Consider the following 10,601-nt stretch of genomic DNA (forward strand, 5'->3'; position numbering starts at 1 on the left):
GGTGAGCAGGGGGAGGGGGGAGGGAAGAGGGGATCATTTTAGTTTAAGGGTTTTTTTGTTTGTTTGTTTTTGTTTTTGTTTTTTTTATTTTTCTTTTTTATTTTGGAGGGGAACCTGGGAAAGGAGATACTGTAAATATATTTTTTAAAGAAAAAAAAAAAAAGAAAGAAAAATAGGTAGACAGCAAAATTCTAAAGCCAAAAGGCAGCCTTTCCCTCCTGGAACACTGTCAAGAAGCATGGTGGACATTTCCTGAGAACCCTGGCTGACTCTGTGTTACTGTCTGTTCATTCACTAACCTCACACAATTCTCCTTGGTCCTCAGTATAAAAGGCTTGCATTTAATTTACCTTTATCATCTCTTTCCTTCACTATGCTTATGGAGTTATAACTTACATACAGTAAAATTCACCCTGTCTCTGTGTCTTTTGACAAACCTGAGTAGTGGTTTCACCCCTATCCAAATCAAAACAGAGAAAACCCGCATCACCCTGCAAAGTTCCTTTATGCCCTCCGCTGGCAGCACCAAGCCCCCATTTTGCCCTCGCAAGCCAGTCATTCTTACTGTTTTTATTTCATGAGTTTCACTTACAGTTTTAAATTATATATTGAACCCTAATAGTTCTGTTCCCTGGACCTTATGTCTCTTGGCATGTAAGGATACTGGTACACCTAACTTTCCCATCGATATTCTGCCACCCTCCCCCTCTACCTTTTATGGGTTTCCCCACTTCTTTAATAAGCTCATTATTGATAACCTGCCACCCTCCCCCTCTACCTTCTATGGGTTTCCCCACTTCTTTAATAAGCTCATTATTGATAACCATAGTTAAACCTAATATTTACAGAGATATCATCACCCCATGAATATATGTCCCTAAGGCCTATGCCAAGGAGTCTCCTCCTTAATAACCATCAATAGCTATGCTGTCTACCTCTACTGTTTCATCTGTAGGTTGCACAGGGTAGCATGGATGCTCTGATTATTTAAACTAGGAGGATGAACGATGAGTCCTCAGTCATCTCAGGTGAGACTTGGATAAGTCCCACCACCCACCTGAACCCCACCATTCTCCCACATCCCTGAAGCCATGCTCCTCAGCCAGCCTTGGGCTGCGAACCAGAGACCGTGCTAGCCTCCCCTTCAACATGCCTATCACCGTACATGTCATGGGAATGGTTTTCCTGCTTTCCCATGTAGTCTTAATATCTCTCTATTCATCCCTAAGCAAAATGGTCTTGGCTTCCTATATTTTTGAAATTTCTATGTGGGAATTGTGCTGTGTAGAGCCTATGCCACAAGCACTGAGAACATAAAGCTGTTCAACAAAATGTTCAATGAAAGAGCAAATGATTGAAGCAAAAATACATCCAAATGGGCCACTGCATTCTGTTTGATTGGGTGTTTTCCTTGCACATGGAGATGGGATTCTCGCCATGGCCTCAGGATGAATGCAGAATGGTTGAGTTTAGGATAGTATAATAATATCACCTTTCCATGCTGCAGACCATCATCCAGGAGACCAGGCGTCTTAGAGGGTATGCAGGAAATGCTGGGTGGGGTGGCAATGTTCAGAGACACAGCCTGGAAGCATGCCAGTAGCCCCCATGCCACAGGTGGTGGGACCTCCTCCAGCTCTGCAGGGACACTGTGCTGGGCGTCATTCCAGGGGGCAGGCTGCTCTCCAGGAGGTTCCCAAACAATACAACATGAGCTGTATTCATCCATTGTTTCCTTTGTGCTTTCAAATTCTCCCTGCAGATCTCTTATCCTGAGTAGACCGGAATGTAATGCTTTCTCCATCTGTGTGTCAGTCTCTTCTTTATTTTGTTAGTCATTTATTAAAAGACTCAGTTGCCAAGGAGGGGCTCTGTTTGTGTAGTGATTCTATATTATCATTCCTGTAAGTTCCGTGCAATTCTGTGTCCTTTGGAGGGCTGTTGATGATTGCTGGCCATTATCTTCAACCAGATGGCAAAACCCCCTGGTCCTACCTCACTAAGGAACACATGTTAAGTGGATGGAAAAATTCCTTCATGGCCGCCTTTCTTTTTGTTTGCATTGGCTTTAAGATACTATAGCAGTTTGTTTCTTTCATCTTGATGCTAAATACTTGACAGAAGCAACTTAAGGGATGAAGGGCTTAGTTTGTCTCTCAGAGAGGGTCCAGTCCTTTATGACATCAAATATGTGTATTGCTGAGACTCCTCACATCTCAACAGAGTGGGAAGCAAAATACTTAGGCTGGAAGTGGGGCCATACTGTAACCCTTAAGGCCTGTTCCCCAAGAATTATTTCCTCCAGCAGGGAACTTCCTGACTGTTCTAAAGTCACCAAAAATAGCTCTGCCAGTCGGGGACCAAGTATTTAAACTTGTGAGACTGTGAGGGACATTTTGCATTTAAACCCTGAAAGGTCTCTATGTTCATAGAAGTCAGTACATAGAGTTCTGATTCCTCTTCACACTTTTGTCACGCACACGCATGTGTGTGCATGTGTGTGTGTGTGTGTATGTGTGTGTGTAAGAGCAGCCAGTGTTCTTACCTGGGGCCACCTCCCCTGCTCTCACTGTTTACCTTTTAACAAAGTTGCCAATGGACTTTGGTTGCTACATTTCTCTCTCTCTGCCTTCCTGTTAGTGTTGAGAGTTGCCGTGTGCTTTGGCACCCTGTGGTTCCACAGGGGTGGGTTTGCTTCGCCAGCCCTGTATTTGGTGTGTGCTAGGTTTCTTCAGACTGTGCACGTTTTTATCAGTCGTGGGAAATTCTTGTCACCAGCCTCTTCAGTGCTGTTCCCCTTTCTTCTCAGAATTACTTCAGAAGTAACCTCTTCTTCAACCTCCTTGTCTCTCCATGATTTATACATTTTTATTACGCATATCTGCTTGTGTACGTGTGCATTCAGCACAGCACATGGGTGGCGGTCAGAGGGCTGCTTGGAGTCAGTTCTCTCCTTCCACTGTGTGGGTCCTGGCGATCGAACTCTGGCCATTGGTCTTGACGGCAACTGTTTTTACTCACTGGGCCACCTTGCTGGCCTCTAGTCTGAGTATTTTATTCTAAGTTATTTCTTCTACTTGACTAGTGATTTCTTTAGCTTTATTCTTGGTATACTCATCTACTCCACTTTACATCTTCATTGATTTAGTTTTTAGAAATTGTGTAATTGTGTAACCTTCCTTGTGGTTTCTATTTCTTACTACACCTCTTCAAATCTTTTGGGAATGCCACATATAGGGTTTCTCTAAGAATTTTCTATTATGTACCTCTGGGGTTGCTTGTGGAAACTACTGATTTTCCTCAGGAACTAGACTGTTCCCTCAGATAGTTGGAAATGTTTATATTGTAAAGTCATGTAAAGGCTACGGGGTTCTGAACACACTCTTTCGGTGGGGGCTTTTGCTAGTTCACCGGTCAAGCTTCTCCAGCTTCTGCAGCCTATCTATTGGAGTGTACGTCTGGATGGCAAGCCTGTCTGTAGGACGTTGATTTCTCCCAGGAGCCTCTTCCCCTCGTCAGCCTGCTAGCTATGTAACAGCCCTCATGGCTCCATCCTAGCCCGGGGGGGACAGAATCTTCCTGGGCCATTTTAGTTGTTGTTGTTTTTAGAGGTAGATTTTCCATGGTTCTAGGTTATGGAAGAACCTTGGTTTAATTTTCTGTTCCCAGATAAGAACAAGTTTGCATCTTCTTAGTGTGAGGGTAAACAGGAGCCAGGAGACTATGACACCCGTGCCTATTCTGCAAATCACCGGACCTTCTTAGCCTCACCTTGCTATTTTACTAGGCTTAGGTGCACCCCCCCTTCATTTCTATTCTCTTGTATTGTCCTTCCTTTATTATGAGCTTAGATAAACACTAAAATGTATATTTAACCATTTTTAATTGCTTTATTTACTATTTACTCTTTACATATAAAGTGCAAGATTGATCTGAGTTAGCTAACTCTGCCTTGTCAGTTCACAGATTTAACAATTTTCTTATGTTTCTCAAGTTAATGTCCTTAGAGAATCTACACCAGTCTTAACTCTGGTTACATTAAAAATGTAGATTATTGGGCTTCATCTATGTTTTAGTGACACAAAATTCCGAGAAAGCAGTGCTGGAGAATATGTATTTAAAATGAGGACCAAAAAGTAATTATAACAAAGTTGCAGGATTAAAGATTCATGCACAAGGAAATGGATTGTATTTCTACAACCTAACAGTGAACAGTGGGAAAATAAAATTTCAGAAAGCAGTATTGCTTAAATAGCATTATGAATATAAAGTACTCAGAGATAAACCAGACAAAAATGCAAGATCTGTGTGTGAAATGTATAAAAGATAGCTGTAATTACAAACCTGAACAAATGGGAAAGTCCACAGTGCCTGGAATCAGTGATTTAATGATGTTAAAATGCCACCCACTCCCATTTAAGTGTAGTTTTACTGCAATTGAAATAAAAAAAAAAAACTCAACTGCTTTTTTAAAATAGGAATACACAAGATGATTCTGAAATTCCCTTGGAGAGCTTAGAGAGATGGCTCTGTGGTTAAGAGCACTGGCTTCTCTTATGGAGAACCTAAGTTCAGTTCCCAGCACCATGGCAGGTGGTTCACATAGCCTGTAACCCCAGCTCCAGGGAGACTTGTCACCTCTGGCATTTGCTGGCACCTGTGAGCTCTCTCTCCCCGGCCCCTCTCTGTCTGTCTGTCTGTCTCTCTGTCTCTGTCTCTGTCTCTGTCTCTCTGTCTCTGTCTCTCTCTCTCTCTCTCTTTCTCTCTCCCCTCTCTCTGTTTGTATATGTGTGTTTCTGTCTGCCTCCTTTCTGTGTGTATGTGTCTCTCATGCACACAGTTTTAAAAAATAATGAAAATAAATCTCTAAATTTCCTGTAGAAACGCAGAGAATCTGGATCATCCAAATATTCAGAGGTTCAGGAATTAGAACGTGCATACCTTTGATGCTCTTCTGCAGTCTGTCATAGACCCTATAGAATGTCCGGTGGTCTTAGCTCCTGTTACCTGCAGTCCTTCCCTTACACCTCACCTCATCACCTTTGCTTCCAATAATCAAACTAATGTAATATCCTTGTTTGGGTATTTATAAATACACCCACATATCAGCACAAATACTTCCAGCAAGTATCATTTGAGGCTCTTAGTGGCTAGCTGGGGTGGGTGGACACTGCTTTTATTTTACAGATGAGAAAATTAGAATGTAGAAAACTCAGAAGAGATGCCTGCCTGAGGAACTCTGTATCCAGTATTTGAATCCAGTTTGAGTCACACAGTGCCACACATCCCATCCCCTGTCCAGTTACCATTCCATAAAGATACAGCTCCTGTGAAATGGCTCAATGATTGCAGCTAGAAGAAATCTCCAGGTGCCTAACTCATCCAGAGCTCTACCCAGTTTCCCCAAAATGCCGAAAATACAAACCTAACAACCCATCCAACACTTCTGTATCATACCAAAGATTTAAAACATTAATTAACTATAAGGTTATCAATGGTTGTTCATATCTACTCCCCAATACTGGATATGAATTACATTTTCTTTCTAGACTGCTATGCCCAGGAACTGTAATGTAAACGATAAAATTGTACAATAAAGATTCTAAAAATACTACCAAATTGCCCTCTGACCAGAAGTCGTCCTTGTTAGTTGGCAGAGGATGGTACAGAGAAGCACAAAGGACTTAAACTGTTCACCAGGGGACTTTGTGGGAAGAGTCAAAGGACACACTGATGTAAGAAAAATAGGCTGGTGTGGTTTCACAGAACCGCCAGGGTCAAACCGCCCCATCCCCTGCAGTCATTGTTTGGCTCAGGGGAATGCAGAGACTGGATGCATGGCTTGCTACTTTGGTCGTCGAAGCCCTTTTTGCTTCTCCTTCACAGTGCTCCAAATTTAACATTTTTGTTGTATAGATTTTATACTTTGTGTTTAAAGTCTCTTTCAGTACCTCAAGTTAATGAGCATATCTTTGACTACAATATAGTCGGGGCTATGAGGAAATACCATAGGCTAATAAGTAGTTTACAAACAAGGGAAGTTTTATGCCTCTCTAATTTGGAGGCTGAGAAGTGTGAGATCCAGATGGCAGCAGACTTGGTGTCTGATAAGGGCCCATTTCTCCCAGTGCTGTCTTGGGTGGGTTCTTACCCCATGGGAGGAGCAAAGGAGCTCCGTCTGGGCTCCTCTGTAGGGACACCAACCTCATTCAGAAATGTCCTGCCCTCATCTACTCCTCTTCCCCAATTTCCACTTTTTAATTCCACCACCTTGGGAATTAAGATTTTAATGTATGAACCTGAGTGCAGGTGTACAGAGACACAGTGGATAACAAGCTGTCAAAGGCCAGTGCTTTGCATCTTCTGGTATTTTACACAATGAAGTTCATTGCCTTCAGGGATTTCAGGCTCATCAAATGTGCTCTGTTGAGCATCCCTTCGTTCCTAATGTGTATGGCCAGCTTACTCTAATTGTACATAAGAGACCATTTTTTTTTTAATGCTTTAAGATCGCACTCTTCCAGTAAGGAGCCTGTCCTTGCAGTTTGCAGCTCCCTTGCATTTGTTTCTCTTGATGCCTTTTTGCTAAAATGAGAAAAGTACCTGCTTAGAAAATCTTGTGCAAAAGGCACATTTGTAGTGTGACTCTAAGATTTCAACAAGTCCCCAGGAACTAAGGGGTATTTGATTCTTACATGCCTTCTGCCTCAGGAAGTGCCTATCTACAGACAGGGCCAGTAGTTTTAAATAATAAATAATCCCCAAAGAAACAGGGGTCCACTGCTTGTTATGACATGTGTTTGGTTTTGTTTGTTTGTTTTTCTTTTCTTTTGTTTTAACAGAAGGCAGTCAAGGTAACAGATGGAGAAGGTTTAGGCCTGACAGTTATAAATAGCCCTGCTGTTTATCCCTTGATACATTAGCAGCTCTCTCTCTCTTGGCTAGTCTGTGAGTTAGAATCTCAATCAAAAAACCATTTCTCGTGACCACAGAGTACAAATCATTGCCCAGAGACTGGAATTCTAGAAGAACAGAGAAAGATGACAGTGTTTGGATATTCTGAAAGTTTGACTTACATCATAAAGCAGTGTTTCTCAGCCTGTGGGTCACAACCCATTTGGGTGATCACATTCTGCACATTATATATTTACATTATGATTCACAACAGTAGCAAAATTATGGCTATGGAGTAACAATGAAAATTATTTCAGGGTTGGGGGGTGTACTGGCTAGTTTTGTGTGTCAACTTGACACAGGCTGGAGTTATCACAGAAGGGAGCTTCAGTTGGGGAAGTGCCTCCATGAGATCCAGCTGTGGGGCATTTTCTCAATTGCCCCTTGTGGGTAGTGCCATCCCTGGGCTGGAGGTCTTGGGCTCTATAAGAGAGCAGGCTGAGCAAGCCAGGGGAAGCAAGCCAGTAAAGAACATCCCTCCATGGCCTCTGCATCAGCTCCTGCTTCCTGACCTGCTTGAGTTCCAGTCCTGACTTCCTTTGGTGATGAACAGCCATGTTGAAGTAAGCCAAATAAACCCTTTCCTCCCCAACTTGCTTCTTGGTCATGATGTTGTACAGGAATAGAAATCCTGACTAAGACAGGGGGTCACCACAACATGTGGAACTATACTAAAGGGTCACTGTGTTAGGAAGGTTGAGAACCATTGATCCTCGAGTATTTGCCATCACTGATGCCTGTTTTCCAGGGATAGAGCAGAGTAGAAAACCCCTCTGAAGAGATTAGCTGTCCCAAATATTGTAAAAGTCAGTCTTGTTTCTTACAATCAAAGATGTAACTGCCTAATGGCCATGATGTTGCCTAGCACTAGATGCACAAAAGGACAGCATTCCTATCTCTGAAAGATAGTGATAATAAAAAGCTAGATGGCAACAGAAGACAGTAGGATCTCACAAGGCACCATAATTAATGGTGGTAACAGTGAATGAGAACTATCACTTGCTGTCACTTGGTAGTTCTGAATGTATTTGCTATAACAATAAAAACTAAACCCAACAGGCCATCAAAAGTGTTTTGAGTATTCCAAGTTATATACAGAGCAAATATGTCCTTTTGCCCGGGAATTAAGACCAGTGATTGACAACTGGGGCCTCACAAAACTAAAAAGCTTCTGTATAGCTGAAGAAACAACCAGTCATTGAAGAAGAAATCCCCAGAACGATAGAAAATGTGTTAGCCGTACATCTGACAGGCGATTAATATCCATAATATACAAAGAACTCAGAAAGCAGTCAGGAAAACAAATGACCCAATTTTAGAATATGTGCTAGAGATCTAAACAGAGTTCTCAATAGAAGAAATAAAAATGGCTAAGAAATACCTCAGTAAGTATTAATCATCTTTAGCAATCAGGAGACTTCAAATTAAGACAACTTTGAGACTTCATTTCAGCCCAGTCAGAGTGAGCCAGGTGGTGGTGGTGCACACCTTTCATCCCAGCACCCAAGAGGCAGATGCAGGTGAATCTCTGTAAGTTCAAGGCCAGCCTGGTCTACAGATCGAATCCCAAGACAGCCAGGGCTATGCAAAGAAACCCTATCTCAAAACAACAACAATAACAAACACAAAATCCCAACCAACCAACAAACTGAAAACATACAAAGAAGCAAAACCAAGATGACTAGGATCAACAAAACAACTGGTTGTTGGCATGGATGTGGACATATATGATCTTTCATTCACTGTTGGCAGGAATTCAAATTAGTGCTTCCACTCTGGAAATCACCATGGAGAATTCTCAACAACAACAACAAAAAAGTAAAAATAAACCTCCTACATGACCCATCTGTACCATCCTTCTCATCTGACCAAAGGACTCGACATCCTTCTTCACTGATACTTGCTCAATAGTGTTCATTGCCAACTCTGTTCACCAGCGTTAGACACAGAAACAACCCAGATGCCCTTGAACAGATGAATGGACAATGAAAATGTCATATATACCCAATGGAGTAATATTAACCTATAAAGAAAAGTTTAATCCTGAAATGTATAGGTAATGGGATGGACCTAGAATAGATCATATTGAATGAGGTATCAGAGACCTAAATAGACAAGTGCCGAATGTGTTCTCTCATCTGTGATTCCCAGCTCCAGATGCTCAGATGTGAGTATACAAGGCAGAGTAACCATGGGAACCAAGATAGTATACTGTAGACAGGTGGCAGCAAGGGCTGGGGTTGGGTGGGGAATAGCAATATACAGGTGACATAAAATGAAGAATGGAAAGTGGGAGGGGCTTCAGCTGGGGAGAAAAGTAGTCAATCAATATAAAGAAGGTGGGACAAGGGACAAATAATACCACAGTTGTTTGATAAAGCCTCAAGGGATCATAATTTTTATATTTACCCCAAAGTATAACTATTCACTCTGTGTATGTGTGCATGTGTATGTTTGTGTGTGTGTGTGTGTTGTGTACACAAGGACACACACAGAAGTTAAACCACTTGGGCTGGCAATGCTCTCTGATGAGAACCATAGACTGAAAAACTTCCAGTACCAATCACAAGAAACCTTCTCTTGCATAGTTGATCAAGTGGCTCCCAAAACTATATAGACTATCAATGTAGCCCCTTGGTTGCCTCTCAGGAATTGAGGATGGGCATCTGTTGCCAAAGACACAGCATGCTTAGGACACAGGATTCAGATGACTAAAGCTGAATTTGACTTGAAAAGCTTCCCCTCTGCCATCTAGAAATGGTACTAGGAAATACCATGCAAGCTGCTGAGAGAGGGGAGTAACTATGCAGCCATACTTGGCTATATTTTAAATGAAAAAAAAAATCAGGTACAAAGTAATATGTAATTTATGCTCTCATTTATATCAACAATTGCTTTGATATATAATTAAGCACAGACAATAGGCGCCCTAATGTTGACAATAATTATTTTAAGAAGGTGGAGTCAAGAGAGACTTTCTATAATTTCTAATTAATTTTACATTACCTAGTGAAAATATTTTCACATTCTAAAAGAGGAGAAGACACAAAAGAGAGGTTTGCTATATGCCCCTGTTAACTCTGGGTCCATGGGGAATGTGTGGAAGACACATACATTTGAGGTCATTCCATGACCTCCGTGGAAGGAGGGAGAAAAAGTTCTGTAAAGTGTAGGAATTTGGGTCAGATCCACAAAGTTAGACAGCTAGTTCTCTGGGGCTTTCTGACTCTAGATTAAAACAGTATCTCTTAAGCATCTTGTGGTGGCTTCCACTTGGAGAGTCACATCAATCACTGGCCACCCCCTCAGATTCAGAGTAACTACCTTGCTTTATTAAAAACTTCAGAATAATGCTAAGACTTGGTTAAATCAATTGTTTTAATTGATGTAATAATTTTATATATAATAACTACATTGTACAATATATTTGGATATAGAAATGCAATAATTATATACATAATAACTATATGGTACAATATGATATATTGATACATAAATGCAATGTTATGATCAAATCAAGGTATGAGTTCTTCCATTGTCTCAGCCATTTATCATTTGTGTCTTCTAGCATTTTGAAATATACAATGTATTCTGGCTTTCCTGCTATGTCATGGAACACTAGATAGAACTAGTGTGTGTGTGTGTGT

General features: G+C 41.4%; 1 protein-coding gene across 5 annotated transcripts in view; it reads left to right on the top strand.

The window, feature by feature from the left end:
• Hydin (HYDIN axonemal central pair apparatus protein) overlaps window positions 1-10,601 on the top strand; it is a 421,354-nt gene that overhangs the window by 167,178 nt on the left and 243,575 nt on the right. The window lies entirely within an intron of this gene.

This window comes from Mastomys coucha, unplaced genomic scaffold (assembly GCF_008632895.1).
Source record: "Mastomys coucha isolate ucsf_1 unplaced genomic scaffold, UCSF_Mcou_1 pScaffold22, whole genome shotgun sequence".
Taxonomy (NCBI): domain Eukaryota; kingdom Metazoa; phylum Chordata; class Mammalia; order Rodentia; family Muridae; genus Mastomys; species Mastomys coucha.